This window comes from Pinus tabuliformis, chromosome 4_1 (genome assembly GCF_031772625.1).
Source record: "Pinus tabuliformis cultivar Carrire ecotype Pingquan chromosome 4_1, CPIR1, whole genome shotgun sequence".
In the NCBI taxonomy this organism is placed as follows: Eukaryota; Viridiplantae; Streptophyta; class Pinopsida; order Pinales; family Pinaceae; genus Pinus; species Pinus tabuliformis.
In genome coordinates, this window is record NC_142303.1 from 910,582,368 (window position 1) to 910,591,041 (window position 8,674).

Sequence of the window (8,674 nt, forward strand, 5' to 3'; positions counted from 1 at the left end):
TGAGCTGCTTCCCCAAATATTTTACTCTTCCTCTCCGCGTAAATTTTTCTTCAATTTTTTTAACATTTTGGGTGTGGCTTTTCTGCTATAATTAAACGAAGTTTCCTCGTATAAGATGACACATTTTAAAATGTAAATTATTGAATTAACATCGATATATGATAAATTTTATTTGAATGTAAATTAATATACCCTGTTGCTTACAGATCATGAAAACTCCAATATATGTCTTTACGCATGTCTCTATATATCTTCTAGCTGATCATGAAAGCTCCAATGTATGTCTTTACGGCTATCTCTGTTCGATTTCGGGCCATATATATTTACCATGGGGATATAGTGTCTGTGAGTCCTTACGCCTATCTCTGTTCAACTTTGGGCCATATATATTTACCATGGGGATATACTGTCTGTGATCAATCATGCCGGTATAGATTCATGTTCCCCACCTTTTTTTTTTTAACCAGCAATTTAGTTCATTAGATCACGCGAATGAAAGGATGAATGCATAAGTTTGAATCTGGATGTACTATGTTCTAGTTACAGGATAAAGCCTATATTTCATTTTTAATCAAAAGAACTGTGCTAATAGAATAAATCATATATTTCTTTTATAATCAAAAGAACGGTTAGTTTCTTTTACATTTATTTTCCCTTTTATGCAAAAAGCTCTGATTTGGTCCTAGTTTATTTTCCCCTTTTATGCAAAAGATTCGATTTGGTCCTAGATTTGTAGAAATAGGATGGAGAGTTGATTTGAATTGAATTATATGGAATTACAATTACTATGTGGGTGCCATTGTACTTCCCTGTTATTGATTGCTCCCTTTGGTCGCAATACTATATGTTGGGTGCTAACACTTAAAATCCGTCGTTAAAACGATGAAATTTGTCTCTACGCTGTTACCATTAATAATCAGTTAGGGCATTCCATCACCTAGCTTCATCGGCCTGGAGTGATTTACCGAATTTGTTCACTGCGATTGTTACGAAGACCATTCATTTCATTTGTTTTTGTTTTTGTATATCCATAAAATATCTGATAATTTATTATTATCGGAATATTTTTATTATTATGGTTTATTATTTTAATTAATTAATTATTATTTAGAAAAATGATATGAGTTAAAATAATAAATTGATATTTGTTTTTGGTATTTTGGTTATTTTAATGATGCAAAGTTTATATTCTTTAAATTTGTGGTTTCAATGAATATTTGTCAGATTTTAAACAAACAAATTAAATGAGAAAATAAATAGAAAACTTTTCAAAAAATAATAAGGCAATTTTTTGTGTTTTTTCTCAAAATAATATTTTTTAATCAAAATAATTAAGTTGACAATTGTGTCTATTTTAAAATAGACTTCTATAATTTTAATTTAATTTAATTATGAATAATTATTAAGTAGATGGTAAGGATTTAATCTTTATGGTGTCGAAAAGCTTTCCAGCGGACTGTGGAACTCATGTATTGTCTTGTCTAAATATTTTGACTCAACCAACTTACATAAAAAAGAAAATTAATAATGTGATGTTTTTTTACTCGGTCAAAATAAAATAAAAACAATATAAAAAATAACGTTAAAATAAAAATCACTTCATGGTATTGACCCATGGTATTCATGTGGAATATAGTATATCCATTTTAACTTTGGATCTGCCAAGCTCAGAGATAGATCAAATCTCGTGAGAAGCAAACCTCTTTCAGAGTGAAAAGACATTTGGTCCCTCTTGGTAGATAAGGAGTTAAGATGGATATAGGTCGGTAGAATATTTTTAATAGTAATTGTTTTGTTAATCTCTTTTTAATTGAATTGATTAATTAACAAACAAAATATTATATGAGCATGAATTATGGTTTTTTTGGACATGTGGTATTAGTAAGGCATGGTATTGGTCCATTGTATTGTAACAAAGGCTATTTATAAATTAAAAATCTAAAATATGTTTAAAAATATTGTCACATATTTTTTTTAATGTATATATGTTTAACTCATATAGTAATTGCTTTTATAAATAATAATAATAATAATAAGATAATAACTAACGAATAAATAAAATAATAATAACCAATAAATAAAATAATAAAGCGAAGAAATAATTTTTGTTAAAAAAAATAAAAGTGTAAAAATAAACTTATGGAAAAAGAAGTTAGTAAAAAAATAAAATAAGTATAATTAAATTTATAGAAAAAATGAAGTTAGGAAAAAATTTAAAATAAAAATGAAAGTTGAATAACAACAGATGAATTATGTGCATGAAGATCTCCTTTCCATTTATAAAATGAGTTGTTCTAATTAATGAATGAGAATAAAGATGTGAGATATTTTTTCCCTATAAGAATTTGTATGATAAAGAAGATTCATCGGCAGAGATAATTGATTAAGAACTTGACATAACCACTTATTAAAAGACATAGTGCAACTAAGTTTATGGTTGGGTGGAAAGTTATCCCCAACATATGAATTGCTGGATCACAAATTGATGGATGCGAATTAATCTTTATTAAATTGTAAATTAATCAAATTTTCAACTCGCATATATTTTCATATAATTATTAACGAAATCTTATAAACATTTATTATAATTATATAAAATCTTATAAATATTTATTTAAATTTCTATATATAAATGGTTCATAATTATATCTAAAATATCGGTATATAAATTATGTATAATTATATTTAAAATTTAGAGTAATACTTATGATATCAGATTTCGGCTCTTGATATTCACAAGAGATAATCATAGTTCAGGTGTATTTTCACGCCATAAGAGTCTGAACAATAACAGAATGTTTCAGTTTCTTCACAAATTGAAGCAGTCTATAGTTTTTTACAAACCCTGTTCAGATTTTCGAATCAAATTAGGAGCTTGGTGGTGCATTTTCCAAATTTATTGCTGCTGTATAATCTGTAATGAACCCTCTTCTAGTTGATTTTCCTGGACCAGAAATTTTCAGAGCCTTCTGCCTTGGGTGATAAGAGGTAAACCGACAGTCTTCATCTCTCTGGCCATTGCCTCTGTAAACGTTCTGAAAACCATTTTCAGGACTGGTTTTCTTCAGGGCTGTGGGTTTTGATGCCTTTTCCGGTTTTCCATTTTCAAAAAGGTTGACAGCTACGGATCCTTGACCGTTTTCGGGCCTCAAGGACAGCTGTTTTTCCTTTCTTCCCAAGCCAATCCATGGTCTGTGTGTTCTCTGACGACTGGGTCTCTATCAGCTCTCCAGCCTCACTCGATCCAGGTGAAATATTAAAGGTCATGCCAGAGGAATATTAAATGTTTTGATACGAACCTGATTTGGAAATCCATAATCCTAGTCATCTTCCCCAAAAGGAGATTATTCTATTCCTGAGCTATTTAAACCTTTCCCATTCGAACTGTCGTTTGTGATAGGCTTCTGACAGAAGGATCTTACCTCATTCCGATTTTCCATCCCTTATCAGGATTTCCTTTCAATCCTGGTCAGATGTTCATTAATCTCAGAGCTATCTCCAGATTTGTATAATCTCCATAGGACAATTTTCTCTGGCAAGTGCTCAGAGTTGTGAGCTGGAAGCGAATGGCCGGAGGATCTGACGTGTTGGCCACGGAGGCCATGATACGTGCTACCATTCAGGCAGAAAACGCATGGGGTGGTGATAACACTGAGGGGGGATGGAAATCCACGCTGGACGAGGTGGTTTTAAAATCGACTAGACAGGTGGATGACACGGTACGAGCCAAGCTCCATAAGGAACCGCTAGGAGAAGAGAAAAGATATAACAATGCTCGAGCCCCTGTTAAAACCACCCCCCCACCTGTAGCGTTGAAATTAGACAGTGTTCATCTAACTGAACGGATAGATAGCCTCCATAACCTCGCTCTGGTAGGTAGATGGCATTTCACTGAAATGGATGACTCTGTGATGAGAAAGTGGTTGGAGGCTCAGTGGAAACCGGTGATTGGATATTTCCCCATTGTGTCAAAGCTTATGAAGGAATGGTTCTGCTTCCATTTCTTAAAGGCAGGTGATGCTGAGGCTATCCAGAACCTCCCTTGGGTTTATGGAAGAAGTTTCCTTGTCCTCCACAAATGGTATTTGGGGTATAACCCACTGAGGAATACTCCTTCAAACAACTTAATTTGGGTCAAGCTCCCAAATCTGCCTTTGGAGTTCTGGTCAAGGGAGACTCTAACAGAGATAGGAAATTCTATTGGGAGATTTGTTTACGTTGATCCTTGGTGCCTGGGGGAAAAGGACAAATGCATTGCATGGATTCTTATTGAAAAGGCCTATAGGGGTGGGTTCCTAGACCACATAGAGATCGCCTGGAGAAACCTAAAAATTAAGCAAAGGATCGATTTCTGGGGCATTCCGTTCAGGTGTTCCGCTTGTCACAAGATTGGACACCTCATCAAGAACTGTCCTTGGCATCCGTCATACAGAAGAAGGGTCTATCGTGAAAAATCTAGGGTGGCATCCCCCCTCTCATCTGCAGAAGGGAAGCTCTCCCCATTGTCCAGCTGGTCCCCGACCGATCTGGAGATGGCGCAAGATAAGAGACCGGAATTAAATCCCAATCTATCTTCGCAGTTTCACTCACAGGAAGAATCTGTGCATGCTGGTTCCAAATTGTCCTCTCCCATCCCGGCCTCAGCCGCTGAAATAGAGTGTCGACCTTTTCTATGCCGACCCCCACCGGAACCTGCAATTGGAAATGCAATCCCCCCTCCTCCACCGGTTCCAAAGCCCATGAACTTCATAGTTGGATCTCAGACCATTCACATCTCATCGTCTTCGCCGTCTTCTGATAATCCCCATCGCTCCACCGGAAAGGGCTCAAAACTGCTGACTTCCGCCTCCCCTTTAAAATCCACACCCTCCCCTTCTGTTTTCTTATCCGATACCATCCAATCAGCCAGAAAAGGGAAGGCCCCTATGATTACAGCTACCCCTTTAAACTCCCCAACCTCATCTCCTGAAAATCTTTTCGACAGCGACCTTGACCTCCTTCTTAGTAAAAAATCCCTCGAACTCGAACCCTTAACCATCCATAAACCTCGATTCCCTTCCCCCCACTCATCAGCCCAAACTCTGCAAGAAATATTACTGTCAGGAAGAAAAACAAAGGTGGGAGCAGACATTTTCGTGGGAGACCAAAAGCTGATGCTGGCAGTATAAGGAATTTGTCTCTGGTGGATGTCCCTATTTTTGACATTTCTGAAAATCAGCCTCTTAGAGCTAGCTCGGCTGCTGCATATCCTCCATGACTTTTATCATATCGATGAATATTCGAGGTCTGGGAGCAGACCTCAAATTCTTGGCGCTCAAAGATTTTTTCTTTTCTGCCAAGCCTAAGATCATCCTTGTACAGGAAACTATGCACAGTAAGCAAGAGTCCATTGATTACTTCAGGAAAATGTTCCCCTCATGGTTCATGGTAGCCTCAGAAGCCAAGGGACTCTCGGGAGGGCTTGCAGTCATGTGGGACCCTTCATGGATAAAAGCCAAAGCGTATAAATGTTTTGCAGGAATCCTCATCTCTGCAGTCATTAGGGGTCAATCGAATCCAATCAACATTTTGAACATATATGCACCTTATAAAAACAGGTCTCTTTTTTGGGAATTTTTTTTTTTTTTTGTTTCAGGGATCTTTGATATTGAATCTTTAATGATTGCAGGTGATTTGAATATCACTCTAAGTTTGGAAGAACGGTGGGGTAAATGCAGAAGGCACGATCCATTTTCAGACCGAATCAAGCTTGAATTCCTCCACAGGAACCTTGTTGATGTGGTTCCATCCAAATTAATGCCCACATGGGATAATGGTAGACTTGAGGGGGCTTTCATAGCAAAGAGGATTGACAGGTTTATCATTCATAACAGTATCATTGACAACATGGGCATGCCTGTCTCGACCATCGAGAATGTCTTTATCTCCGATCATAAGCCAATCTCTCTCAGCTGGAGGGAAAAGGATGTCAAGTATGGTTATCCCTTTAAGTTCAATAGAACATGTCTCGAGGACTCGACTTTCAATGATGAAATAAATAAAGCATGGCAGGACCTTTCTGCAAGATGCTCTTGTCCTCCACTCATGCTTTTCAGAGATAAAATGGCTGCTATGAGAAAAGTGGTTAAGGCATGGCAATGTAAGAAGAAACAAGAAAACAGACAGGCCCTAACCGAAATCCAGAAGGAATTGGATGATATCTCTGAACTCTTGAAAGCCGATTCGGTCTCCTTCAGCATGAGAAGCAGATTAAACGAACTGGAAAGGAAGAAACAACACATTCTAAAAGAGGAGGAGGCCTCATGGAGACTCAAGAGCCGGGCGTTATGGCTTAAAGATGGAGACAAGAATACTAAGTTTTTTCACAGGTATGCTAGCGCCAGAAGGGAGATAAATACCATTTGGAAAATCAGAAATGGACAGGGGGATTTTCTCTTCTCACAGCAAGATATCTCAAAGGAGGCGGTCAGACATTTCAAAGACCAGTATAAAAGAAAGGAATATAGTGGTTTTCAAGATATCCTATGGGGTATCGATCTGTTCCCCCAAATGTTTAATGAAGAAGAAAATGAAATTATGTTCCGGGCCATAACAGAAGAGGAATTATATGGAGTTATGAAGGATTTTAAGAAGGATAAATGTCCTGGCCCAGACGGCTGGACAATTGAATTCTTCCTCCATTTTTTCGACATCATCAAATCTGATCTCTTGCGGATGGTTGAGGCTACAAGAATGTCGGGCAGCGTCCATCACATTATTTCATCCACGCTGATAGCTCTCATCCCAAAGAAATCAGAGGCGGACTCTTTTAAGGATTTCAGGCCGATCTCTTTGTGCAACATTTCCTTTAAGATCATCACCAAGATTATAGCAGAAAGGATCAAAGTGTTTTTAGCCACTTTCTTAACAAAAGATCAGCATGCTTTTTTAAAAGGGAGAAATATAATGGATGCAGTTGCCATAACCCAGGAAAGCCTATTCTCAATGCTCTCAAATAGAACAGAAGCAACTATTTTAAAAATTGATTTGCAAAGAGCTTTTGACTGCGTAGACTGGGGTTTTATTAGATGCCTGTTAGCAAAGATTGGCTTGAAACCGATGGTCATAAATTGGATCATGGCTTGTATTGAGGACGTGAATTATTCAGTCATTATTAATGGACTCCCGACCCCCTTTTTCTCAGCTGAAAGAGGGTTGCGCCAAGGTTGCCCTCTTTCGCCGCTGCTGTTCATCCTGGTGATGAACTCTTTGAGCCTACACATAAACAAGGCTGTCACTGATAAAGCTTGCAAACCTGTGAGGATTTGCAGGGACAATTTCATTTCGCACAATTTATTTTTTGATGATGTGCTAATCTTTGCAATGCTATGCAGGGTCACATGGACTTGCCTTTACGAAATCTTAGATAGATTTCAACGGGCCACCGGTCTTCAAATTAACAAACCTAAATCCATTCTCTATCATAATGAAGTTAATATGGAAGTGGTGGAATGGATTTCGCTGTTGTTTGGCGTCGGTCTGAAAGCTATAAAGGAGGGAGTCAAATATCTTGGTTTTCAACTGAAGGCAAAGGGTTATTCAAAGGATGACTGGAAATGGCTCATTGACAGGTTTTATAATAGGATATCCGCTTGGCAATTCAGATGCTTATCTTTGGCTGGAAGAGTCATTTTAACTAAGGCAGTCCTCTCGCAACTTGCTGTCTACTGGGCCCATATTTTTTTCCTCCCGGCTAGCATTGTTCAGAAAATGAACAAGATCTCTGCCAATTTTATTTGGGGCGGCAACAAAACTAAAGGAAGTTATCACCTCTCTGCCCTGGACAAAATTTCAAGACCGAAGTCTGCTGGTGGTTGGGGACTGCTGGACCTGAGGACCTTTGGGAAGGCGATCCTATGCAACTCCTTATGGAGGGGCATCTTCGGTGAGGGACCATGGAGCAATATCATCAAAGTGAAATATTTGCGCGACAAAGGTCTTGAACATTGGTATCTCTTGGGAAGGATCGGATCAAAATATGGATCTGCCATATGGCTCAGCTTTCGAAAGCTGGAGAGATTTTTCATAAAGATCCTAAAATGGTGTCTTCAGTCGGGCAGTAGAATTCTTATTGGAGTTGACCCCATATTGTCTGGACGTGAATGCATTTCTATTCCTGAAAAGATTTTACTCTTCCTTCACTGCAAAGGTTTTTTTACATGGGATAAATTGATTGCGGGATGGCATGGCCCGCTACCAATCTAGAAATCCGCTGATGACCTTGGCCTCCCGGAGTCCATAAAATGCCTATGGACCCCTGTCTGGAATTCTCTGAGAATTTGTGGCTTCTTCCAATCTCGCCCACGGGATTATTTGGTATGGAATACGCCAACTGCTAATTCTCAGTTGTCTGTAAAAGATATCTATACTCTTATGATCAGTTCAAAGCTTGCGCTCTCCGCGATTTTCCCATTGGCATTCTGGAAATTGAGCTACTCTCCTAAAATGTTATATTTTTCTTGGTTGGTGTTTTACAACAAGAATTTATCTTGGGAGAACATGATGAAGAGGCAGTGGCATGGGCCGAGTAGATGCTGTATGTGCGAATCAGCCGAAGAAACAAACCTTCACATGTTCTTCAAGTGCACCTCTCTCCTGGAAATATGGCAGGTAATGGCAAATCTTTATGGCTTCC